Below are 27738 nucleotides of genomic sequence, written 5' to 3'. Positions count from 1 at the left end.
CACCTAGTGATTCATATTTCAGAGTGTTAGATCTTTGTTATTATAGGATGTGGACTCTAATCATTCTGAGGGTATTATTGCATGCCGATGGGTGATTCATGGTTTTTCCTGTATATATGTATCGCTACTGCTTATATGCGTTATGGTTGAGATCGTTATGCATTTGCCACGTTCGTTTTCATTTTTGTTTTCTATCTCTTTGCTGGCAGCATATACATGCTTATGATAATGCATGGGTCATCTTGAAGCATTTCGTTTTTTTATATATGATGCGTTTTATACTGCATTTCATGAGATGTCTGTTTTTGTCAATGCATATTTTATGCTTGAGACAGTATCTCAAGCTGCATTTTAGGTAGATGTTGTTTTTTTATATATTTTTATATATCTTTATTTGTTTTTATATTTTGACAAGTATGTGTTAGTTAGCATATAAATGTTTAAACTGAGGAACAAAGTGCCAGGAGATTTGAGTACTGCAGAACAGATCGGTCAATTGACTGATTGTTTAATTAACTATTTATTTGTTAATTAGCTGCACACTATACTGAAGAGGTGTGTCTGTTTTAGAAAGTATATGTACTGCTTTTTGGAACTTAGTTTTGTTTAAGGATCTGAAGAAGCGTGTTGTACACGCGAAAGCGCTGTCCGATTTTAGTTCAATTAAAGACTTGTGTTTTATCCATTTATTGTGGTGGTCTGTTCCAGTTTGTATTCATGCGTTGGGCTTGGCTTGAAGCAGACCTTTAGGCAACAGCGCCTCCTTGTTTGATACATACAGTTTTATAATTTGAGTCGCTGCAGCCACACGATGGAGAGTCAACCTGTGGAATTAGATTATGTACGAAGAGGGTCGATTTGAATATGAGATGGAGACATTAATGGACAAGAAAGGGAATCCATTCTTGTCTATGGATTTGGCCAACGAGATGTGGAGAATAATCACACCAATGTGGAGAATATTCATGACTTCAATGTGAGTCTTAAAGAACTTGAAAACACGCTTTATAAGCTACAGAGACTTACATGGCAAAGAAGGCACTTTGAAGCGTGTTTACACTTCAAATTAGTGCCGAGAGGTATGAGGGTTCTCTGCATGCCTACCTATGGCAATAGCCATCCAGACTTATTGAAAAGGTGGCAGATGAACCTTGAGTTAAGTTTTGGGTATTTGAAGTTACTCATAGAATATTTTACTCCTCAGGAAGAGGAGTTAAAGAATAAAGCCGAGACGCTTTATAAAGATGTCTCAGAAAATTTTAAAGGGGCTACGTTCGAGCAACGGATAGATTCCATACTTAATCAAACCTCTGCATATGGAGAGAGATTGCAACAGATCAAAATGCAAGCTACAGCGTGATCATTTCGATTTCACTAATAGCCAGGTTTTTGTTTGGCCCAGGAACAGGAGAGATAATGGCCAAACATCATACGCTAATCGTGATGTGAGTGTTACCAACAGTAATCAGATTGGGGTTCTCCCTTTAACTGAGGCAGCAGTGGAACGGATGTTCGGTTTCCTCCATGGAAGCTCCTCTGTTTATGACAGAGACAGATAATACGCCACCGCCTAACCAGCTAGCACTTCAGCGTCAAGTTCGCATAATTCAGGGGCTAAACCAAAATAGCCCAGACTAACATAGAACGCTTTTACCGCTCCCAGTACAACAGCAGCATTTTAAGAGAGGCAGGTCCAACAGCAGGGGCAGAATGAAGAGGAAATACTCGGGAGAACAGCAGTTCCAGAGAGGGAGAGCAAGGAACTAAAGAACTTAACGGTTAATCTGTCTAAATATAGATTAACTCCTGTTGATGAAACTTTACTGAATCGTGGCTTGAATTATATTCCAGCTCAGGTGAGTAATCTGCCTGAATTGTTAACTGATCTGAGACTCTTCATACGGAGTTTGTCTCTGAAACTGTTCTTTAATCAGCAGAGCAGTCCATCAGACTCAACAGATAATGGAAGCACTGACAAACTTAAGTTTAAGAAAAAGAGCGTATTTACACCAGCGCCTTCACCAGTAGCAGAATGCTTCCTGAAAAGCTGTGAGAATGACTTTTACAAGTACTTTTATAATCATAAGCACAGTGCTCCATTCTTTAATACTTGTACCAAAGAATGGGACAGTATATATGGGTTGAAACGTGAGAGGGAGTTGGTTGTGAAACCAGCGGATAAAGGAGGGGCTATTGTTTTGCTAGATACAGAAGTCTATATTAAAAGCATGCTACAGCTTCTCAATGAAGCAGCCACTTATAAACCTATTTCTAATAAGGAGTTTGAAAAGGTGGTATATGATATACATCAAGAATTGTATGAATATGTTATGTCCAGACAGATTGATTATGAACTGTACCAATACTTTTTCGTTGAGAAGCCCAAGATACCTTATATCAAAGGGCTTCCCAAGATCCATAAGGGTATTTTTCCACCACCCATGAGACCCATAGTGGTTGGGCAGGGCTGGGCTACAGAGACTCTATCTGCATATTTAGAAAAAAGGTTGAGACCTTTAGTATCTGAAACTAGCTCTATTCTTAAGGATACTTATGATCTGTTAGACAGCTTTGATTCATATCCCATGGATGTAGATGGTATTCAGTTGTTTGTGACCCTGGATGTGAAAAACCTTTTTACCTCAATACCAAATGATTTTGGTCTGGAAGCATTGAGGGACATTATTCATCTGAGCAAGAGGTTTAGTAGTAGTGATGAGATCTTGCTATGCGCCATTATGGAATTGGTTTTGACACATAATGTTTTTAAGTTTAGAGACCAGCTCTATCTACAGCAGTGGGGGGTTGCCATGGCACCCCTGCGCTATACGTACGCGAATCTGGTCATGCTCCACTGGGAGCGCACCTTCCTGTTTAATAATGTTTGGTTTAAGAAGGTCAGTTTATATAAAAGGTTCGTGGATGACATACTGATGTTTTGGCATGGGAGTAATGCTGAACTCCTGACCTTTGTGGAATATATGGAATCCACGACAGGATTCCTGAGGTTCACAGTTAATTCATCCACTGACAGGGTTGATTATTTAGACCTTACTATATACAGAGGAATACAGGGGAACTTGGAAACTACTCTGTACAGGAAGGATTGTTGGAGGAATAGTTTGCTGCAGTATGATAGTCTACATCCTAGATTCGTGTTCGATAGCATAGTGAAAAGTCAGTTTACCAGGGTCAGAAGATTATGTAAGACAGAGTCTGAGCTACATAAACAAAGTCAGTTCCTTTTAGAATGTTTTGAAGCGAGGGGCTATGATAAACGCAAAACAGAACTCATTAGAGATTCTGTACTGCTGGGCCAGAGCATGCAACAAAGCAATGCAAGAATATATGATGGTTCGAGAAGGAATAGGAGGAATTTTGACAACACTAAGGTGAGGTTGAATCTCAGATATACTAGCGACATCAAACACATCAGAGACATAATAAGTAAGAACTGGCATATTTTATTGACAGATCAACGTATTATGAAGCTAGTAGGCCCAGTACCCTCCTACACTTACTATAACAGCAAAAACCTTAAAAGATTACTATGTGTGGAACCCAGCCAGACAATTAGACCGAAGACATCCAGGGGAGATGCTCCTGGTACTTCCCCTTGTCAGAGATGCAACATCTGCAAATATATTACTTTGGAGCAGATGTTCACACATCCGACTCTGCCCTATAGATTTGAACCACGATTTAAAGCCACATGTGAGGATAGAAATCTGATATATTTGGCTGATTGCATGATGTGCAGTGCTTTCTATGTAGGGATGACAACGAGATCGTTGAAAGAGAGGGTGCAAGAACATATTAATGATATCTTGAAGAGTGATATAAAGAACGCCCTTGCAAAACATATTACGACAAACAGGGGACACTCATTCAGATTTAGGGTTCTACAGAAGGTTACACCTAGTAAGAGGGAGGGGGACATATTTAATGACCTGGAACAAGTGGAGTTGAGTTGGATTTTTAAACTTAAGGCTCAACATGAGCCAGGGTTGAATCAATATGTGAGCATTAGGGCCCCCTTAAAAGCACGCTCACTTAAATAAATGGTGGTTGAGGCACAGCTTTTCTTTCTTTTGTAAGTACATTCAGATACACACTTTTGGTTGTGGAACAAGAGTTTATAGGCTTGTATTTTAATTACCCATACTACAATAGCTCAATGTATATAAAAGTCTGTTGACAACAAACGTTCCCGTATGCCTTCATTAATAAGGAGCATTATGTGAAGTTTGAGGATATTTGTGAGATCTTAGGATAGGTTTTGATTTAACTTGATTCTAAAAAGACATGTAGTAGAGATGTCAGAGATTTGATGGATGTACTTATATAGTTAGTCATTATAATCTAACTAAGGGGTTATTGATTATCACCCCTTTTTATAGATTGCTTACAGCTTATTTGTGAGTCTAGTTATGTACTTGGTTTTTGTCTTCAGAGGATGAGCTATATATTTTAAATATATTTTAAATATAATATACTGTAAATATGTGTATAGGTTTCAGATAGGCTGACACATTACATTATAGTTTTCAGCCATTATTCCATAACTTATTAGGCTGTTTTTGAGACATTCTCTAGATAGTTCTTTAGATTGTCTTCTATTTTAAATAATATACACCCCGAGTTACATTTTATACATGGGGTGATGATTTTTCTCCAGATGGTGGCTGTGGCATTCCATGTATTAGTGTGTTTTTTGTACACCAATGCTTCGTTCTTTGTTGGTTGGTAATGTGGACAAATTCGTGTTGACATATGGATGCTAGACATTTAGACCCTTTGCAATAGGGGTTGGAAAATGAATGCTTACTTGACATTTTATATTTTTTGCTTTATTGTGGTAATGACGTCTATGTAGTTGCGACATATGTTGGCGACTTTTTATGACACAGTTTGGTAAAAATGTTTAGTGTCTATAGATGGATACACAATAGCGAAGTGGTTTTCGCTTGGATGGCTGCATATTATACAATGTATGTACACTTTTAGACGTTTTATTTGGCATTAGGTAGCGTAACATAACAGCATTTTATCAGCCAGGGGCGCCAGCAGTTGCATGAGTTGGTGATCCCGTAGAGTTGGAATAATGGTTAAGTTATGGCCGGATGACATAGATGGCAATTATGGGAAACGATTGAATATGGTATACCGTTGTTAATAAATCTTAGAAGCTCTTGTGTATTGTCGGTGGAATTCAGGATGCCACACATAATATTATGAGAGATAGTTTAGTGAGAACCGAACATGATTTCAGCATGAACAGACTGGTTACTGTTGATACACCTAGTGATTCATATTTCAGAGTGTTAGATCTTTGTTATTATAGGATGTGGACTCTAATCATTCTGAGGGTATTATTGCGTACGCCGATGGGTGATTCATGGTTTTTTCCTGTATATATGTATCGCTACTGCTTATATGCATTATGGTTGAGATGGTTATGCTTTTGCCATCTTCGTTTTATTTTCATTCTCTTTTTGTTTTCTGTCTCTTTGCTGGCAGCATACACATGCTTATGATAATGCATGGGTCATCTTGAAGCATTTAGTTTTTTATATGTGATGCGTTTTATACTGCATTTCATGAGATGTCTGTTTTTGTCAATGCATATTTTATGCTTGAGACAGTATCTCAAGCTGCATTTTAGGTAGATGTTGTTTTACATGTTTTTATATATCTTTATTTGTTTTTATATTTTGACAAGTATGTGTTAGTTAGCATATAAATGTTTAAACTGAGGAACAAAGTGCCAGGAGATTTGAGTACTGCAGAACAGATCGGTCAATTGACTGATTGTTTAATTAACTATTTATTTGTTAATTAGCTGCACACTATACTGAAGAGGTGTGTCTGTTTTAGAAAGTATATGTACTGCTTTTTGGAACTTAGTTTTGTTTAAGGATCTGAAGAAGCGTGTTGTACACGCGAAAGCGCTTGTCCGATTTTAGTTCAATTAAAGACTTGTGTTTTATCCATTTATTGTGGTGGTCTGTTCCAGTTTGTATTCAGTACATTTGGGCTTGGCGTTTGAAGCAGACCTTTAGGCAACAGCGTCTCCTTGTTTGATACATAGAGATAAACCCCTCGCTGGTAATATCAGATCATAAAGTAATCACACTCGACATCCACATCCCACCCCATTCCCACCCCCAGTCAAGGAAACCACTGTGAAGACATTTTCAAAAGCAAACTGCACACTTCCCAAGACCAAAGTGGAAAGTTCCAAAGACCCCTTGGTATAGGATAATGCTATACAATCTGCCGAATCATTTACAAGTGCATCCTATGAGCATCTACAGGGATGCATGGATTGAGACATCCCAAATAAAACCAAGATGCACTCCTCCAAAAATAGGAAACCAATCTGGTGGTCATCACCCATAAATAAGCTATACGACAGAAGGCGGAAACAAACACATGATAGAGCAAACTTCACAAAAGGAAAGGCATCACTGATCATTATTAGGAAGACACAATGATCGCTCATGAAATAATCCAAGGCCAGTTTCTAAAGACAAACTGCCGGGGAATGTAAGAATAACAACCACAAAGCCTTCGTTAGCTATACCAAACATTTAGGAGGCAACTTCCAAATATGCTGTCAGCTACTGAAAAATGGCAAGAAATACACTGAAGCAACTTACACTGCCCACATCATGGGGGACAAGTTCAGTGCAAACTCCCCCCCCCATCACCCCCAAAAGGGCCTGTGTCCATCCCAGAAGAATGCAGAGCCCCAGACTTCATGGACATGCAGGTAAAGACAGCCCTCTCCAAAGCTAAGAACACAGCATCAATGGGAATGGATGATGTCCCAGGCTGCATCTTACACCAGCCCCAAAAGGAACTACACCCTCACCTACATTCACTGTCCAGACTCAATCGTACCACAGGCTATGTAACCAAAAAACAAGAAACAAGAAACTACTTAAATAAAAAAGAAGCAAGTGTAGTGGTAGGAGAAAGCTATAAAAACTAATACGATTCACGTATCGCCACTGCAACAAATTTGTTTATTTGGTAAGCGCTTTCGGTGGTACAAATAATCCACCTTCTTCAGACCAAGAACAACCTCTTACAAATACATATATATACTCCTGTTACTCAATTAATTATTAAATTACCATATAAATCAATCAATTAACCAAAGAATATATTAAAATACATTGTTTAAATAAATGATCATAAAAAATCTTTCCATCACTTCTACAAGGCTTGGGGGAGCAAACACTTGCTCTTCTCTCCTCTGGCCATTTGTAGTACCTTATTCTCCAAACCATATTCCTTTATACTTGTTTTTCTTTTTTTTTTCTGTTTCTTTGCACCTTCCCTAATAATTCCAAAGATCATATTCTGTTATTTTGTGTACCTCCCTACACGTCTACTCTTCCATCTATATTAACTCTTTGCTGCTGATCACCACTACAAAGACTCTGATATTTATATGTTTTGAAACAAAGGTCAAATAGAAAAGCACTTTCCCTTCTTAACTAAAACTGCCTCACATTTATTATGTTGAATACAGATCCCTGCACACAAATAGCTTTGCCATATGTTTTTCAGGAGGTCAGTAAAATCTTGCCTGTTATTGCAAACATTGCTTGCACTACTCCTCATTATTACATCCCTAGTGGATACATTAGAATGTCCATCTTATTATATTCTTAGTGGATACATTAGAATGTCCATCTTATTATATTCTTAGTGGATACATTAGAATGTCCATCTTATTATATTCTTAGTGGATACATTAGAATGTCCATCTTATTACATCCCTAGTGGATACATTAGAATGTCCATCTTATTATATTCTTAGTGGATACATTAGAATGTCCATCTTATTACATCCCTAGTGGATACATTAGAATGTCCATCTTATTATATTCTTAGTGGATACATTAGAATGTCCATCTTATTATATTCTTAGTGGATACATTAGAATGTCCATCTTATTATATTCTTAGTGGATACATTAGAATGTCCATCTTATTATATTCTTAGTGGATACATTAAAATCCATGTATCAAAACTACTATCCCATTCCACTTTTCAGAAACCCATTCTTGCTGTCATGACAAAACTTTCTCCTGGATTCTTAGATCGACTTATAAAAGGAACCTACCATACTCAAAAGCAAGTGTGTATCCAACAACTAACGCAGTTATCTCTAAAAAAATATTTTGACAATAATGAAAGTAGGAAATGCTCATCCTAACCCAGGATCATTTCATACTTACAGTGTTCCCCCACTCAACAATACAAGTAGTCTAAAAAATTGCCATTTTGAAGATAAAAAGTAAAAATAATAGGTGGACGCAATCGGAGTCAATGCTAGAACAGTTTTACAGTACAGTCCTTACAGAATCATGGCTGAAAACTAATTTTTGCCCATTTATCTTCAGCCCCAGAAAGATTCTGGTAGCAGAATAAATGGAAGGGCACTATTACTCTTTAAATGAAGAAAAGGTTTACTATAATCAGTATTAGCTAATCAAATATGGTTATGGATGATTCCATAAACTGGCTCATGGATAGCTTACAGGTAGGAAGACACACTAATTTATAACTAGCGGTTGCCTATCTTCCATAATCTTTTACTTTAATATTTCTAGAATAAACAATACTACATTTATGCCCCTCTGGCCCTAAAGAATAACACCATAAACCCTAGAACTTTAAGATAAATGCTAATGCACCAGAAATCCATCTGCTGCTAGACTTCTTAATGCTATGGAGCTAACTTAGTTGGTAAACAACACCACAAGACCTAATAAAATAGGGTGACTGATGATTTCATATTTGACTTGATTTTGTATCAATATTCCTCAAAGATGGAACTTCTATGATAGCTACACACTATCAACTGGTTGAACAGAGCTTTTCAACTGTGAAATTTGAAACTGAGAAAAGGCCAGTAAAGGCTACCAATTGGATGGAATTGAGTTACTTGCTAATAATTAAACTGCTTGAATGCAAGCAGAGAAGAAATTTGGAGAAAGTAAGAGAAAATCAACCAGAAAAGGAGAAGAAAAACTGAGTGAGGAAAATCTTACAGTTGTTCAGCAAAAAGCAGTTCATGTTTTAGTTTTTTTTTTGTTTAAACAAGAAACAGCTTTATTAAATTATCACATATGGAATTCACTTTAGAACACTGAAAGCCCTTAACAATGAAATTCAAAACATTAAGACCAAAATCTTGAAAATTCAAAACACTGAAAACTCAAAACATTGAATCCCATAACATTGAAAAACATAGGAAATCAATATTTAATATACACCAGCACAACTACATACAGAAACAAATAAAAAAAGATTATACTTCTCCAAATATAAGCAGGGGACAACCCTCCCTGCACCACCCATGTAGGGGGATACACCCTCACACCCCCTGCTACTTAAATATATAAATTCTGAGATCGCACTACACAAAACAAAATGACAAACATACCATTCCGCGCTTCATGACTACCTGTTTAAATTGTAAAAACTATCCTCGACCTTCTCTTACAAACACTACTTCACTGTTAAAACATTACACATTACTATATATCTGTCCGATACTTACTGGATTTTCATAGGTAACCTCAGTCATGTTCCCTTCTTACTTGCTATACCACAGCATAACACATCTTAGTGTAGTGTAATGTGATCTCAGAGTTGATAGATTTCAGTAGCAGGGGGTGTGAGGGGAGCAGCCCCCCCCACAAGGGGGTAAAGGGGGGCTTGCCCCCCTGCTTATATTTGAAGACGTGTAAATATGGTTTGTTTTTTATTTGTTTCTGTATGTAGTTGTGCTGGAATATAGTACATGTTGCTTTCCTATGTTTTTCGATGTTATGGGATTCAATGTTTTGAGTTTTCAGTGTTTTTTCAGTTTTCAAGATTTAGGTCTCAGTGTTTTGAATTTCAATGTTATGGGCTTTCGATGTTCTAAAGTGAATCCCACATATGACATATGCAATTTTACATTTATATAAATGAGAACAAACCATACTGACATAATTTCAGTTGCAAACATTATACATTACAAACCATGTTGACACAATTGCACTTGCGAACAGTATACATCAATTATAATCTCTCCAGTCATTGTCTGTCAGACATTACATAGTTCATTCAAATCCTGCCTTCTTTTAAACCTTGTTCTTCCTGTACATGTATTGTTCCTACAATTCCCATTTTTCCTATGTAATTTGCTCCTACCCTTTTCTAGAGATCCCAATTCCAATTGTTTTACCTCTGTTACTATATTCACTACTTCTAGCAAATTTGGTTTAGACTTTGATTTCCATTTTCTAGCAATTAAAACAATAACTGAGAAGGTCACTGAAAAACCAATCCATAAAAACAAAATGAAAACTCCAGCAAAGCTAGAACTTCCACTGAGTGACCCCCCAAACCTCTTGTATCAGAGGCACATGGGATATATGAAAATCACCCTTATGAATATCAGGTGTTTCAGGTAACTGGTGATTCTGAATGCCCATGACTTGTTTTGTCATTTTAATGGACAATTTCAGGCAAATAAAACCAAACCCCACTAATGTTCTGTTATTGTATATGTACCCATGTCACTTTTTATAAATGTCATGTTTAATAAAGATGTTTAAAAATATCCCTCAAAGATGTACAGCTATGCCAGTACAAGCAAACAGCCTTTGTGACCAGTGTCTGGTACTTTCCAGGTGGTCCTTTAAAGCACAAGCACCTCCTCCTCAGATGATTTATGGGCACTCCTTCCCAAAATACATTGAACTGCCCCTCACTGCCCATCTTGAGAAAACACTCTAAATTCCTCTATACAATACAATCAACCCAAAAGTAGTTCTGATCTATTTTAATAACCAGGCAGTCAATATACAGAATAAACTGTTCCATGTGAAACAAAAAAAGACAGAAATGTCAAAAGTTGCCCGTGGCTTACCACAGACATTAAAACATTACTTAGCAAAGAAATAAGGCATGGATGCATTGGAAGACAAATCCTACAACAAATGACTGCAACAAAGCTATCTTGAATCAAGAAGCATAAGCAGACCAGAGTTTAAGGAAACTAAAGCTAGTTTTCTTGAAAGACAACAGTTTTACTGGAAGGCCATAAAAGAGCTCACAGCACATATAACCAGTTCAGCCAACAAATATACCAGCTGCAATAACAACCGTATTCTAAATGATTTAAAAAACAACCTTCATGACTTTTGTATGAACTGCAACAACTAGAGGCAACCATAGAGTTTTATCAGATAGAAATACATCAGGCATTGCCAACACCCCTGCCTCTTATCAAAATGTTTATCCCTATCTTCCACAGCAGAGAAACCAGACTAGTATCTGAATAAAAATCCAGCTTTTCTTAAAACATCATCTTCAGTGGGAGGAAAATCTTTGCATATTATTTCTCTCTCTCATACTATAGGCATTTTTCCCAACCAATTCATGCCTTCCCTAATAATAATATACCATTACTAAAAACATCTCATCCTAAAAAGCCTTAACATTATTTCCCTATCTTAAACCTTTGTCTAGTAACCAAAATCTTTGAAAAGATCATCTGCAAACAGATCATAAAACATGCTAAAGAATTATGGTCTTTTAGTTGCTGAAAGGTTCAGAGAATACTGTAGAAATAGATTATGCAATATGTCATACAGAAAACTTTTTTTTTCACTTTCTTAAATGCTTCTGTACAGAGGCCCTGTGTTGGTTAGAAAAAAATGAGGTTCCCACATTTATAAAGGTGTTCATTGCTTCAGTCTTCACACTGTCAATGAAAGGTTGGGACGCACCTCCTGATAGTTGAATCCCAAAGCAATTGCAGCAGTGCCACAGACACATTTAATGAGCACACACCCTACCTGTTGTGGTAAATCAGCAGGCACATTTAATGAGCACACACCCTACCTGTTGTGGTAAATCAGCAGGCAATTAGCACACACACTACCTATTTCTTATTTATTTTTTATTTTATTTATTTATTTATATATTTATGATAGTTTGAATATTTATAACAGTTTGATTCATATATTCTTTAAATTGTCTGTCTGTTGTATTGTATATAACACATTACTGTGTGGAGATTTTCTCCCCGGACCTCCGCTGAAAATGGACATGTTTCCAGTCGGACTATCCTGGTCAACAAATGTAAAATAAATAAATAAATCAGCAGGCACATTTAATGAGCACACACCCTACCTGCTGTGATAAATCAGCAGGCACATTTAATGAGCACACACCCTACCTGTTGTGGTAACTCAGCAGGCACATTTAATGAGCACACACCCTACCTGATGTGGTAAATCAGCAGGCACATTTAATGACCACATAGCTTACCTGTTGTGGTAAAATCAGCAGGCACATTTAATGAGTACACACCCTACCTGTTGTGGCAAATCAGTTTAATGCCTAATACTTACTGTTATATTCCAGAAAGTCCTCTGAAGTCCCTATAATTTGCTCTAAACTCAAATTAAATATAGCATCTCATCTGCCAAATAACTGATGGTCATAACTTCAAGAAAATGTTCTTACCTGAAATGTACTTCACTCTAGACCAGGGGAGCAGGGAGAGGATAGACTCAATGTTTTGTTCTGTTCTTGGGGCTGTTAAGGCAAATACCATATGCTCATACTTTGAATTTGTATTTGTGTAGCCTTCCTCTATAATTCTCAACTTTTCTATGGGTTGGGGACTAGGGACCCACAGCCTTTAAAAAATATACAATTGCTTATATCTTGAAGAATGGCATTTAAAGTGAATTCATCTACATAAGGAGTCGTCATGGTTTTAATAGGCTTATAATATTTGTTTTGGGGAGGTATTTATTGGGGTATATGTTGGAACCCAATTACAAGATCATATCATAAGATGAGTAGTTTCTACAAATGCTATGCCTTCAGAAGAGGAACCCAACCAAGGGGACTGTTAGTTGTCAGTGAAAGTGACAGTCCAAAGGACCCACCCTCAAGTACTATGAGGATTTATTTAATTTATTTGACATTTGTTTACTGGAAAAATCCAACTGGGATAATATCCTATTTTCAGCAGAGGCCCAGGGAGAACAGCGCTACATTGATATAATATAATTACATTTGCATGAAGTTATTACAAAGCCTAATACAGAAGAATGACATATTCAGCTTAAGCTCATACAGTGTGAACCTATACATACATACTGTATATATTTGGACAGCTAGAACAAGTTGAAAAAGAACATTGTGAACAGATAGAGTATTTATAAGTTGCATTGCACACAGATGACATTTAACACAATGAGTATATTTTTTTGGGACAGAGATGACTAGATAATACAGCCAAGGCAAAATATATTTGATCTTTGCCTAAAAATAAATTTTACTAATTCCCTCACTCTGTACATTGTTAAACTGTTCTGGAAATGGAAAGAGGGAGGGACTAGTTCAGCCTGTGTTAGTGCAGGAGCAGAGGGAGATTTTATTTTAGATAGTCCTTTAGTAGTAGTTTGAAGATGGAGAGCTTAGAGGTAGACCTAATTTGCATTGGGACAGAATTCCATTTTTTAGCAACAGAGTATGAGTAGAGAGTTTGGCTGGAAGATTTGTGGGGTTTATATATTATATATGTATGTAGATATTATATATGTATGTGGATATTATATATATATATATATATATATATATATATATATATATGTATATATATATACATGTATATGTATATATATATATATATATATATATATATATATATATATATATAAGTATATGGAGCCCTATCAGTTAATAAAGTTTTCAGAAACTCGAAATTCATAGTCGAGACCATCTGATGGAGATTTTGAAAACTCAAAGCTTTTGAATGGAGATCGCGATACAGACAGAATTGGAAAATTTAACCTTTCCTTCACTGTAGTATGATCTCAGAGTTGGTATATATAATTTGCAGGAGGGGTGCAGGGTTTTTGCCTCCCTACATAAATGAAAAAAAAGTAGATGTTTGTGTTTTTTTATGTTTGAGTTTTCAGAAGCTCAATCATATGGTCTCATCTGTATGAATTTCAAGTTGTTGAAAACTCGATCATCTGACATAGATCTATGTATTATTTAGATGAACATAAATCTACCTACTTAACTGAATAAACCTCTTGAAACTTCAACAAGGCATTTTTATTCCTTCCACAGACAGGGTATCAAAGAGAGAGAGAGAGAGAGTCTCCTAGATCTGCTCACTAAAGTGGTTTTAAACAGACCAATCTTTTGTACTCTGTTTCTTCTTAGTCCTGTCACCCTCACAAGTGAGATACCAGACCTGACTCAAGTTTTTTGGATTACCTCTGTTTTCATTTTTTGTAAAGGGTCAGAAGGGTCTTGGAAACTAACTTAAAAAAATAATCCATCACTGCAAGGGACCATAAATAGATCATCTATGATAGCCCAGAATGTACGTGACTGATACCACATAGCATTAGATTTGTCTGGATGCAAAAGGACACAGTTAGCCTAAATCTTCCTTTTAAATGCATTTAATATTCAAACTCCCCTCCTCTAGGGTTAGGATTATACAGAAACTGCCTACATAGCCATGGCCCTACATGATCCATCTGGGTCTGAAGCAGACTGAATGATAATCTTTTGGTCCCAGTCTGGAAGATAAGCTAGACTCCTACAGCACAGGAGTTAAAGGCTTCTGGAACAGAAGCAGTCCTAGTGAAGGACCAAATGGGGATAAAGACACAAATAACCTCCCAGCTGCCTGAATGACAGCCTGTACAAATCCTTAAGAGGAAGAGACCCTGATGGTTTCCAGGTAGACAGCAAAAAGCTAAAAAAAGAAACAGGAATTGTATGGGAACAGGTAGACATAACTTAAAAGTAAATGTCAAAATAAAACAAAATATCAAGCCGTACAGCACAGGACACAAATTTTATTAATAGAGAGTAAGCGCTTTCATGATATTACACCGCTTCATCATAGGTTCATAGGTAGGTACTAGGCTATTGACCCTAGGGCCTATATAAGCCTAGCCATAAAGGTACCCTGGCTTTTGCCACCCAAGAAAATGATCAGACTACAGAAATGCCTAACACACTCATATTTAAGCTACTACAACCCATCAAGTCAGCAGCTTACTCCAGTCAATAATTAACACTCTTAAAGAGACATGTATACACCTTCTCTCAGACTGTCATAACACTCATACAAAAGTACTAAAAAACATACATAAACATAAAATTTAAAAAAATAATCTTGTTTTGCCTATCTTTCTTTGCTTTAACATCTGCACAGATTTATCTGATGAACAAGGGATTATCCCTTGTTCCAGCAAGGAGATCAGATAAGGTTGATGTTTTAACTGATTTAAGATTACCTTGTAGGAATTTAACATTAAAGACAATTTTTCCGACCCCCATTGCCCCTGTAAGAGAATTTAAAAAAACTAGCATATGTGTGCCTAAAAACCACCCTACTGTTGATATATTTTTGTTGGTCTATCATAAAGAGATACGAGATGCATATGATGGAGGCTGTAGTGCATCTTTTTATAATTTGAGTAAATCTGAGTTTGAGGCCTTAAATGAATTTAAGACAATGACTTGTATAGAAATCCAGCCAGCAGATAAAGGTGGTGGGATTGTCTGAACATTTAAGTGACACTACTGTATATTTAAGTATTTCTCGTAGCTTCTTACAGGGTGTGATGGAAAAAGTATTGTTTTTAGTTTTTGATATGTTTATGACAGGGCTAATCACAGAAGACTTGTTTAAATATTTTAAAGTGGAATTCCCTACAGTCCAGATATTATACGGGCTACCTAAAGTACATAAAAACATGATTAGTCCACCCATGAGACTGATCATCTCGAGTATTGGTTGGGCGACAGAACCTTTATCTATGTAAGTAGAAAAAACTTTATGCCCTATTTTAGATACTATTAGTAATGTGCTGAAAGATACAAAAACTTTTTTGAATCAGTTGTATGCTGTTGTTTCCGATATTGATAAAAATGTCATCTTTGTAACAATGGGATTTGAATCACTGTTCACAGTGATTCATAATGTATGGGGCATCGACAGTGTTTGAGAAATTTTGGTCACTAAACTGAATTTTTCTACTGAAAAAGCTGAGTTAGTATGTACACTGTTAGAGATTATATTGGAAAACAATGTTTTTGTTTTTATGGATGAGTTCTATCTTCAGAGGGTTGGCATGACTATGGGCACAGCATGTGCCAATAGCTATGCCAACTTGGCTTTGGCACATTGAGAAGAAGTGTATGTTTTGAACAACAATGATTACTCAAGACAGATCATTTGGTACACCTGCTTTGTTGTCACATATTGTTTTTTGCTTCTACTCGGATTGACACTGTAACAGCTGCTTTTGTGCTCCGTGTTTGTCCTGTCCTTCATAATGAGTGCCTAGCTAATGCATGATCAAACTATTGGTTATTTGTATTCTTTTAGCTGTAACGTTTAGCGTTTTAGCCTGATGTTTCATTATTTAACTGCTCTGCACTTTCGTAATCATGGCTGATGTTGTAAATACTGCAACCACAATAACACAGCTTAGTAATCTATCTAAAGCCAATGTTTAGCGTTAGAGCAGGTTTTTCATCTGTTTAACTAATAGAAATATCAGGACAGCTAGTACAGAGTTAGAACTACAACCGCGATGTGCGCTTACAACTGTAGCTGCTGTTGATTTAATCTGCTGTAACAAAAAATGCTTAGAGCTTAAAGTGAGATTCTGTATTAGCTACTACCTGCTAAATCAGCATTGCCTTAAGCATTGTAGATTTGTGACCTCATGTTTGCTGTTTTCCTGTCTATTAACCCTATTTTTCTCCAACACCTGCCCTAAAATTCATATAGCTTAATTCTATCCTCTTTCTCTCCTTCGCAGTTTCCCCTTCAAGTACTTGGTTTTCCTTTGTCCCTGCCCACCAAGAAATAAGCAACTCGGGAACAAAAAAATACCTCGGGTACAGCTCAGAGATACTGTCAACTGCTGTTTATTTACTGATAATAAGTAAACCTAAAGGGAAATAGTGATTGTGGAAACTTTTCCTTTGTACAACTAGGGGTAGCACACACTCAATCAGGCCAATGCTGAGCCCTCCCTGAACTCTCTCTAACTAAACCCTACCCATCACTCTTCTTGCCTTACAGCTTCAAACGTTCCTGCTAAATTCTTACAGTATTTGGCTATAAACTATAAAAATAATCAGTGCACAATACTGTACTAGCGAGTGTTACACTTACCCTGCAATCCTTATCCTGGGGTTTAAGCCCCGCTCGCAATCCTTAGCCTGGGGTTTTAGCCCCGCTCCGTTCACTTCACTCACTACGCTCCCCTCCCTGCCCCCAAATCTCATGCAACCCCACTACATCTACATTTATTCTATAACTGAAAACCACCCCCATACTTAGTCCACCAATCAAACCATACCTCCCCAATTTCTCCACACCTCTACCCCACCTACCTTCTGATAACACACCCTAACCAAACGCAACCATGCCACTAGCTAACACAGTTCTAATCCTCACCTGCACTATTCTGCCCTACATTACATCCTACCATGTCATGGCACTACAGTCATAAGCCCCAACTACTTTCACTGCACACTCGCATCAACCCCCCTCTCTAACATCCACTGCATAATTTCACTACTCATACCAGAAAGTGTCTCCTCCCAGCACAACTACTCAGCTATCAAACCCTCATCTCTTATCAACACAAACTATCGATAAAATACAACAAGTTGTTTAGTGCATATATAAAACATATTCTCAGCATTCTCCCCAACCTTGCTGTCAGTGGAGAAGTGCACCCCAACCCTGGTCCCAAACTCAGCAACCTATCCACAAAACTCCCCTCCAATAAACTCCCCCACCACCCTAATCACAAGCAACAGAAAGCTAAATGACCTCCTCATAATATCTCTTAACATTAGAAGTATCTGTAACAAAGTCCAAGACCTCCAAGCCTACATAAACCTGTAATCCCATGACATCCTTATCCTAACTGAAACCTAGCTCAAACCTCACATCAAAAGTGAGGAAATATTCCCAGCTGGATATAACATCCTCCACAAGGACAGACTATCCAGGAAAGGAGGAGGTGTGGCACTATTGTACAAACATCACCTCAATATCCAAATTCTCACTAATTCGGCTCCCCATTTTGACAAGGAAGAAATCTTTTACACCACTGTCAAATTAAACCCTAAGAAAACAATCAACATTATAGGATGTTATTTCCCACCAGGCCAAAATATACCTCCAATTGAAAACCTCCTAAACTGGGCAAATCTCTCCCTATCCCAAGACACTGTCATCCTCAGGGACTTTAACATCAGTTGGCTATCCAGCAATAGCAACCACCCAGCCCTCCACCTAAATCTCCATTGTTTCTCACAGCTAATACAATCCCCTACCAAGATCAATAAAAACCCTAATAATCACACCATTCTTGATTGGATCTTAGTAAACAAAGACCCTCACTCTTATTTGACAGGCTGTCTACCTGACTCCCTCAGTGACCATTTCCCAACTTTCCTACTATGACATTACATAAATAATAGTTAACCCATTGTTTACAGACCTGTTCACAACCAAGCTAATTTCAACCCCAACTCCTTTACCTCCTCCCTTCAAAATATTAACTGGGCACCTCTAAAGTACATCCACCTAGACAAAGCAGTTCACTTCTTTAACAGAACATTCCTCAACATCCTTAACTCCCATGCCCCCCCTAAGAAACACCAAAATCCAAACTGAAAGCTTCCCCTGGCTGCAACAAACAACCATGGGCCATATGAAAACCAGGGATAGAACATGAGAATGCTGGCGTAAAACTAAAAACCCTTCAGATAGATAACTCTTCCATGAACTATGAAACAAGGTCAAAAAGCAAATAAAAGCAGACAAAGCCCTCTTCTATCAGACATCCCTAAACTCTTCCCAAAGTAACCCCAAGCAATTCTGGTCCACAATTAACTCTATCCTCTGTCCAGGAAAAGTAAACACCCCCCCACCAACCACCCCTCTCTCCACCCATAGCATAGCTGACTCCTTCAACATACATTTCACAGAACCCGTACTATTCCTAACCAAAAAACACTTCCCTACATCAACTCCCCCACTGCCAACCCAAATCCACCCCTCCCTGCCTTCTTCCTCTCCACAGTACCCACCTCATACACAAGAAAACTCCTAACTAAACTAAAGCCCACTAAACTTGCAGCCGACAACCTGCCCGCTGAATACCTAAAAATAGCAGCTGATGTCCTAGCTTATCCAATCTCCATATTAGTCAACCAGTCCATATCCAAATCATATGTACCCACACTATGGAAAATATCCCACATCATTCCCCTACATAAAGGTGGCCCCTCCCCAGACCTCTCCAACTAATGCCCCATTGCCATCCTCTCCCCTCTCTTCAGGATACTTGAAAAATGCATCAACTCACAAGTCTCCAAATACCTCCTAAACAATAATCTAATCTCCAATACCCAGCATGGTTTTAGGCCACACCACAGCACTACTACTGCTCTGCTCTCCTTCACAAACACTATCCTTCAGCACAAAAACAATGGCCTCCTCTCCTCTGCTGTATTGCTGGATCTATCTAAGGCCTTTGACATTGTGTCACACGACCTACTACTCTCTGATCTCTCCAAACTTTCTTTCTCCACTCCAGCCACAAACTGGTTCCATAGCTACTTACATGTCCGCCAGCAATCAGTTGTCTAGGAAAATGATATATCTCCTCTCCTCCCTGTGACCCTCGGGGTTCCCCAAGGCTCCATCCTTGGCCTCCTTCTCTTCTCCCTTTTCACCAACAACCTGCACACTGCCACCAAACATGCCTCCCTCATACAGTATGCCGATGAGTCCACCCTCATCTGCTCAGCCCCAACTCTAACAGAACTCCAACAGATCATACAAGAATCTTTCTCTTCCATTGAAAGCTGGCTATTTAATGCTCAGCTCCTCCCCAATCCAAACAAGACCAAACTCCTCATATTCCAACCCACCAAATCCACACAAACACCCCCCACTTCAATATCCAAGCCAAGGTTAATACCTCCATCTCACCAACAGCCCACACCAAACTACTTGGTGTACAGATAGACAACAATCTCAAATTTGACACCCACATATCACTAACAATAAAAAAGTTCACCAAAAACTGGGTGCCCTATACAGAAACTGCCAATACCTCACCAAACCAAATAGAATTTCTATCGCCAATTCCCAACTAATATCCACCCTACTCTATGCATCACCCATACTTACAACTCTTAGCCAGTCAGACCTAAATAAACTCGATGCCTGCTACAATAAAATTGCAAACTTTGCCACCTGTGCCACCTACCACAGCCACCACTGTGTCTCCCTTAGAGACCTAGACTGGCTTGAGCTCCCTCAACTCCTACACCTAACTCAACTCACCTTTGTTCATAAACTTGTAAACCACCCTCTCAGAATCCCACCACTTCATATACTTCTCCAACCCCACCACTATTCCAGACCCCTACACTCCTGCAATAAAAATCTGCTCCAGGTCACCAAAGCCAAAATCTCAGCAGGGGAAGCACTGCTCTCCTGTGCCATATCCAAGCTCCGGAACAACCTTCCATCTACCATAACTACCCTCCCTAGCCATCTTTTCAAGACTGCTCTTAAATCACATCTAAATACTCTCTGGCTCTGTCCTTGCCTAAACCCCGACTAATTCCAGGATTTACTAATCATTCTTTATTATTCTTATTAACTGTAGCTGTTATACAAATTGTATTTCTAGGCATTTGCCTATTTTTTATCTGTGATTGTAAGTGTGCTCTACTTAAACTTTAACAAATGTGCTTTTGTATTTAGTCATGTCATCAACATCAATGGTGTAAAATTACCTTGACTAGATTGTATACCATTTATCATGTCATTTTTTTCTGTGGAGCTTTTCTCCCCGGGCCTCCACTGAAAAAAGACCTGTGTCCAGTCAGACTTTCCCGGTAAACAAATGTAAATAAATAAAATAAATAAATTGTGGATAATATGTTTCCTTTATGGGGCAGTTCTAGTGAACATTTGAATTATTTTGTTAGATACTTGCATACTACAACTTCTTTTTTAAAGTTTACATGTCAGCATTCAAAGGATGAAATAAGCTATCTAGATGTGACTATTAGTAGGTCGGACTTAGGGTCACTTAAAACTGGCCTGTTCAGGAAACCTAGTAGGAAGAATAATCTCCTACATAAAAGTAGTATGCACCTAAGACATGTGCCTAGAAATGTTATTAGAGGACAGACCTTGTGGGTGATGGGATTGTATAATGATGATGAGCACTTAATATCGACCTGAGGAAGCTTTAAAAGATGATTTTTTGGCGAGCGGCTATTCTGAGAAGGAGACAGATGGTTTGTGTTTGACAATGTCTGTTAGAGAGAGACACTAAAGGTAAACCTTATTTTTCAGGGAGCATCTATGCTGCTAGTAGTGATGTTCCTGCCCGTTTGGATAACAGGATCAGGGTTCCACTAACATTTTCTAGTGATTTTAATACTTACTGTCAGATTATTAAGAACAATTGACATATATTACAGGCCTCCGATGAACATGGAGAATAGTAGGTGATAGACCCTATTTTTCTTTTAAGAACAATATGTCCCTTAAAAGACAACTGTGCTATAAATCTTCAGGCCATAAACCTATAGTTGACTCACAGAGGCATGGTACCTATCCGTGCAGACATTGTGTGGCATGCAAATGCATTCACACATGGTGTAACTGTACTCATACAGGTATAGGAGTGTCTATTGAATGTGACTTCTATGCCAATTGCAGAACGAGAAATGTAATATACTTAAGTTACTGTAGTTACTGCTCAGTCTTCTATATTGAGAAGACTAATCGTTCACTGAGAGAGTGCATTATGGAACATTTAAGGGGCATATGAAATTCCAGAGAGAGCAATGCTCTAGCGAAAGATATGATGGTTGAGGGTCTGCAACATACATTTAAATTTTTTGTCTCAGAGATTTTATTAAAAATAAAACTTAGGCAGCAGAACAGAAATGGATTATTCATTTTAAAGCGTATAGACTGCCTGGTATTAATGGTGATGTGACTTTGAAGCCTTTTTTACGTGCACGCAAATTACCACATTAAAATGTACTGTTGATATTTGTATTTTATACATTTTTTTTAATTTTATGTTTATGTATGTTTTTTAGTACTTTTGTATGAGTGTTATGGCAGTCTGACAGAAGGTGTATACATGCCTCTTTAAGAACGTTAATTGTTGATTGGAGTAAGGTGCTGACTTAATGGGTTGTAGCTTAAATATGAGTGAGTTAGGCATTTCTGTAGACTGAAGAAGCGGTGTAACGTCGCAAAGCCACTTACTCTCTATTAATAAAATGTGTGTCCTGTGCTGTAAGGCTCGATATTTTGTTTTACTTTGACATTTAGATTTTCACTGATATCGCGCCTTTGTCCACATACTCTGCTTTATGTCTTCTAGTATAACTTAATGCTAAACAGGGGGATGATTCAAGGAAATATACATAAGTATTTTTTTTCTTTCTTTGCTGAGCAGGTTGTAAATGCATGGCCAAATCTCAGAAAAGGTTGTGCATTCAGCACCACTTGGAGACTTCAAGGTAGCATGAGACATAAAGGTATCCTAGTACAGGAATATGTAGAATAAAGTTTTGATTATAATGGCATCTACTTCAGTGACTACATGGACCAAAGCACTAACTGGTCATCATAACAACTGACATTTCTTACAGTTACTCTACCCATTTACAAGCAGTTCATGCAAGTCAGGATGAGTCGCATTAAATCAGTCTTGCATATAGTGAAATCTGTGAAATGGATAACATACTGATTTTACAGTCAGAAAAAAATTATTTCTTACATAGAACTGTCCTGTGAAAAAAATGAGATACCCACTGACAATAAATATATGCATACATGCATAAATAAATGCCACAATGACACTACAGCTCCGTCAGACTACATAACAGGTTAATTTCCATCAAACCTTGTTTCTTTGATGATACTGCATCTCCTTTGTGTTTACTACCTGCCTTACTCCAAGACAGCAGGATGATGCATTTAGACAGAAGACATAAGACATATATCAACATGCTCCAATTAATTTTTAGATCAAAGAATTCCTGTCAGGTGAAAGTTCATACCAAACGTAATCAACTATATCACCACAAAGCTTGAACTCTAATAACGAGGGATAGTGGGCATAATGAACTTCCAGACACTCAATATGGAATATGGTTTGCTGTTTCTTCTCAGTCACTCTAGCTAGTCTTACTCCCTTTCCTCTTTGTCCTTCCTGTTTGCAACAATTTTGCAACAAAAATAACAATTTTTATCTTTCTATCAGTTTTTTTCCCTACTCAAATATTTCCCATAATCCTTGGGGTGAGTTCATATTTTCCACTTTCCTCTTGTACTGTATCCTCGCCATCCACAGAATACTGCAGTTCATCTCAACTGGCTTCCATTTCAGAACTATTTTATGGCTGTCTCACACAATTAACTTGCTGTCTCCATATTCCCACCCTCCTCCTTTCATCAGTATGGTTTAGTGGCTTAATGGATCAGTTCTTTGACTCATATTTCCAGGATTTCGGGTTCATTCCTGACTTCCAATCACTATCTGTGTGAAGTTTGCAGGTTCTCCCTGTGTCTTCATATTATTTTTTTCCTGATGAGTACTCCATTTTCCTTCCACCTTCCAGAAACATGTTAATTGATCAGCTCCCCTAAGGAGTCAAAACATATTACATTTACTATTGCCCTTATGACTCCGATTGTATCTGAAAATGGTCCATGATGACCAAGTTCACTTATCCATTTAACAAATGAGTACATTAAATTAAAATAAAGTAAATTAAATCTTCTTTCTTCAGTACCAGCATAAGATCTTATAGTATGCCACCTCACCTTTCTTATCTGTTCTTTTGTTCTTGTTATAACAGCTAAACTCTAACCTCATTTTCCAATTCTTACTTTTACAGTGAACTCACTTTTCCTTCACTCAAACTGTCTTCCATTATGTTTCATCTCAACATACCATTTTCAACAAAATGTTTACAATAAATAATTGCGCAGAAAGATATGATCATTGGCTAACAGTGCAATAAAAACAATTTAGTGCAAAGTTCACAGAAGTGCCACACACCACAATGGAGTGATGAAGTATTTTGTTAAGTCCTAGTGTTATCTTTAGTATTGCTGTGAAATGGTTCAAGAAAAAAAGTATACTATTCAGAGCAATGACTTCATATTTTGGAGTCTTGATTATTTGTAGAAAAGAAACTAAAAGAATAGTTTAATATCTGAAATATAAAGAAACATTATGAAAGGTGCATTCCACAGTCTATTTTATAATATTCATAACAGATGCGACAGTTCAGTCTTACTAAAGGTTCAAAGCATAATGAATACATTTCTAAGCCATAAGCATACTCCCAAGTTGTAATTAGGACTTAGTTCTCATGGGTAAATGATACTGACAAAAGGAACACTAGAACATTACAAAATCATTAAGGTCAGTACTTCCACTCTTTGTGATATGTTCAAAGGCAGTTTCCTACACCCTAACTCTCAGTTCAAACATTAATTTGAGACTGGATTACAATATTATTTCAGTTCGCAGACTTCAAGGATAAACCCAAAATTCAACACACTGAATTCTGTATACATTCAGTCAGCCTACTGTTAATTCTAAGAATAAGTAAGAGTACACAGTTAGAGGATACCAGTGATCTTTGCCATCCTCTTCTTTTAAGTTTTTCTGCTTGTTATCTACGCAATCTGACGATTTAAGAGAACATCTTGATTCAAAGCATTGATGCATAGACCATACCATATATACAGAATACCCTTCCCTCAGAAAGTAGCTGTTTAGTGGGGCAAGAAACATCTGGAAGTGTGCACCAGTTTTGGTGAAGTCATGTGACAGAAATCTGTAACCCTCCAAATATCATCCTTCTGATTTGCTGTGTATAGCAGGAGCATATTGTCACATGCCTCTTGTATTCAAATGAGACACTGAGGCACTATGATGGGTTCAAGTTGTTTACTGTACACAAACACATCAGGAACTGTAACTGGAACGTATACTTAAGCTAAGTGACAGACATATTACTTCAAACACACTCATGTGCATCTCCATTTATGCCTGCATTCACTCAGTCTCAGACTGACTACACAAAATGGCACTCATCTTGCACATGCGATTTAGCTACAGTGGCTGACTAGGTACAAAAAACACAATGATCTACACAAATGATGACATGTCCAATGCCAGGACAAAGCAGTGTCAGTGAAGGGAAGTCAACTCCAGCATATTTTACTAGGGCAGCCCCTTTAAAGAAAAAAAGAGGACCCATCTTCATATAGTCAATCCTTCTCTTTGAGGATGATTTTTTTTTACCACTCCTTAACCTGGGTCACTAGGGCCTCTAACTAAATTTTAGCATGTGTGCCATATGTCTAGCATGAGGCTTCTTCCATAACAAAAACGTGAAGCCTGATAGATTTCTGGAACCAGTTAAGGAACAGTAGAAAGTTTTATTACCTTGGTGTGAAGATGCTTTCTGATGTTCTTTTACTAAAAAGATCCTTGAATACGAGGTCAGAAAAGTTATGGTCCAAAATGCAAAGTCATTATGCAGTATAAAGAACTTTCACAGCTGAATCGTTTTTGGGGCTTCAGCCTCTAGCAGACAGAGGCAGATACATCTGCTGGTGACTCTCAGTGGGTAAAATGGTATCCATGTAGCACTGGCATATTCAGAGTAACACCTCTTTTGTAAGGAGGCACTAACATAAGACACTGATTAGCATTTGGACAACCCTTGACTCCAAAGACAATAGTACTATGGGATGTTTCCATTCATATGATCAAGATTTAATTGCCCATTTTTTCTCAGCCATTTTTCTTTGATGTTTTAGTTTCCATTGATATTTGCTCATTTATCATTGTAGTAATAAGCATGGTATAGAAAGCTGTACCTTACCTCCACTATGAGATCACAGCATACCAGAGAAAGAGTGATCTTTTTTTTTTAATGATAGCTAATAAAATATCTCCTTCACTGAGTTGGAATGGCAAAGTGTTAAAACATAAGTAAGGGGTGTTGGGGATCATCATCTTCTTTCAGCTGTTCCCGCTAGGGGTCACCACAGCAGATCATCTGTTTCCATTTCTTCCTGTCCTCTGCATCTTGCTGGGGATACCTGTTGTGTGGTCATTTGTGAAAAATCCCATATAACCTGAATATGCACTTTTCAGACATTTATGTACTCAGGTTACTGGGTTTCATGCATTTATGTATGATCAGCTTGTTTTAGAATTTCTGTTTTTTGATTAGACATTGTAGACCTGTATGATAGTTTGCATCATGGCGTAGATGGCTGCAGTGGGAAATTATTAGTACACATCTACTGAGGGTAAAGGAGTATTAAACATGTTATTTTTGTCCAAAAAATAATTGACTATTTTCAGACAAGAATATGGAAACTGCAAAGAGGTACAAGGAGTACACAAGTAAGCAGTACAGATGTAATCATCATGCAAACTACTGAAACAAAACAAGACAGAAATCAGAATACTAATTAAGTCAATGTGGCAGGCAGATTTTGATATCAAGAATGAGAATAACCCAATACTGCAGTAGCAGCAGCTCAGACATTAAAGAAATGTAATGGATTTATAATATGTCATATTATAATGTCAGTTTTAACCCATGTATATGTATTTTCTGTTCTTTTATTTGTGGAGCTTTTCTCTCCGGGCCTCCACTGAAAACAGTTAAAATTATCCATTCCAGTCTGGCTATTCCAGTAAACAAATATCAATAAATAAATAAATAAAGTAAATCAAGAAGCTGGTTTGTTTGTTTGTGTCTTTCGTCTTTTCCCGGTTAGGGGTCGCCACAGCGGAACTCCGGTCCGCTAATGATTGGCAGTAGATTTTTTTTACGTGCCGAGTTTGCCAGCCCTGACGCACAACCTTCAATGAAGGTACGCCCATTCACGCATGTCTCCACACAGGAGACGCTCTAGCTGAGAATTGAACGGCACAACGTCTTGCTGTGAGGCGACAACGCTACCGCAGCACCACCACCGCAGTATTAAATCAAGAAGCTGGTAACATCAGTAATTATAACTTTAGACAGCAGCCTGTGAGTTTCAGGCTTGAGATGTCACATATTAAAGGCAGCCCCCCCCCCCCCCCCCAGTATACCTACAGTTAGGAGAACAAAACTGAGCAACAGCTTCAAATCCATGTTAAGGGGGAGGGCGATGAAACTTATCTATACAATGTGTTTAGGTCCTTTCAAAATATTCTGCTGTGTAAAAAAAAGGTCAGAGATCTTATATGTAATACGTGTTAACACTGCCATCTGGTGGTTACAGTGCTAAATTATAGGAGGGGACGGGTTACCAGGGAAAATTCTTACATGTAAGTTATTAACTACTAACCTCACAGGCATTTTTTCCCTCTGCATCATTTTTGCAAATTTTACAACTGCTTGCAAGCAGAACCATATCATAAATAGAGCACTACATTTGTAGTTTTGAACATCTAAGTAAATACATTATGAAACTCTAATGCAATTTTCATTAACCCAGAATGATTCGTAACTGCATGGGGTGTAACCACAATGTACCTGCTTATAAACTTAGTGACTTGGAGT

The sequence above is a fragment of the Protopterus annectens genome, chromosome 2.part0, assembly GCF_019279795.1.
Source record: "Protopterus annectens isolate FY-2018-M chromosome 2.part0, PAN1.0, whole genome shotgun sequence".
Taxonomy (NCBI): Eukaryota; Metazoa; Chordata; order Ceratodontiformes; family Protopteridae; genus Protopterus; species Protopterus annectens.
Note: the sequence above shows the minus strand (reverse complement) of the source record.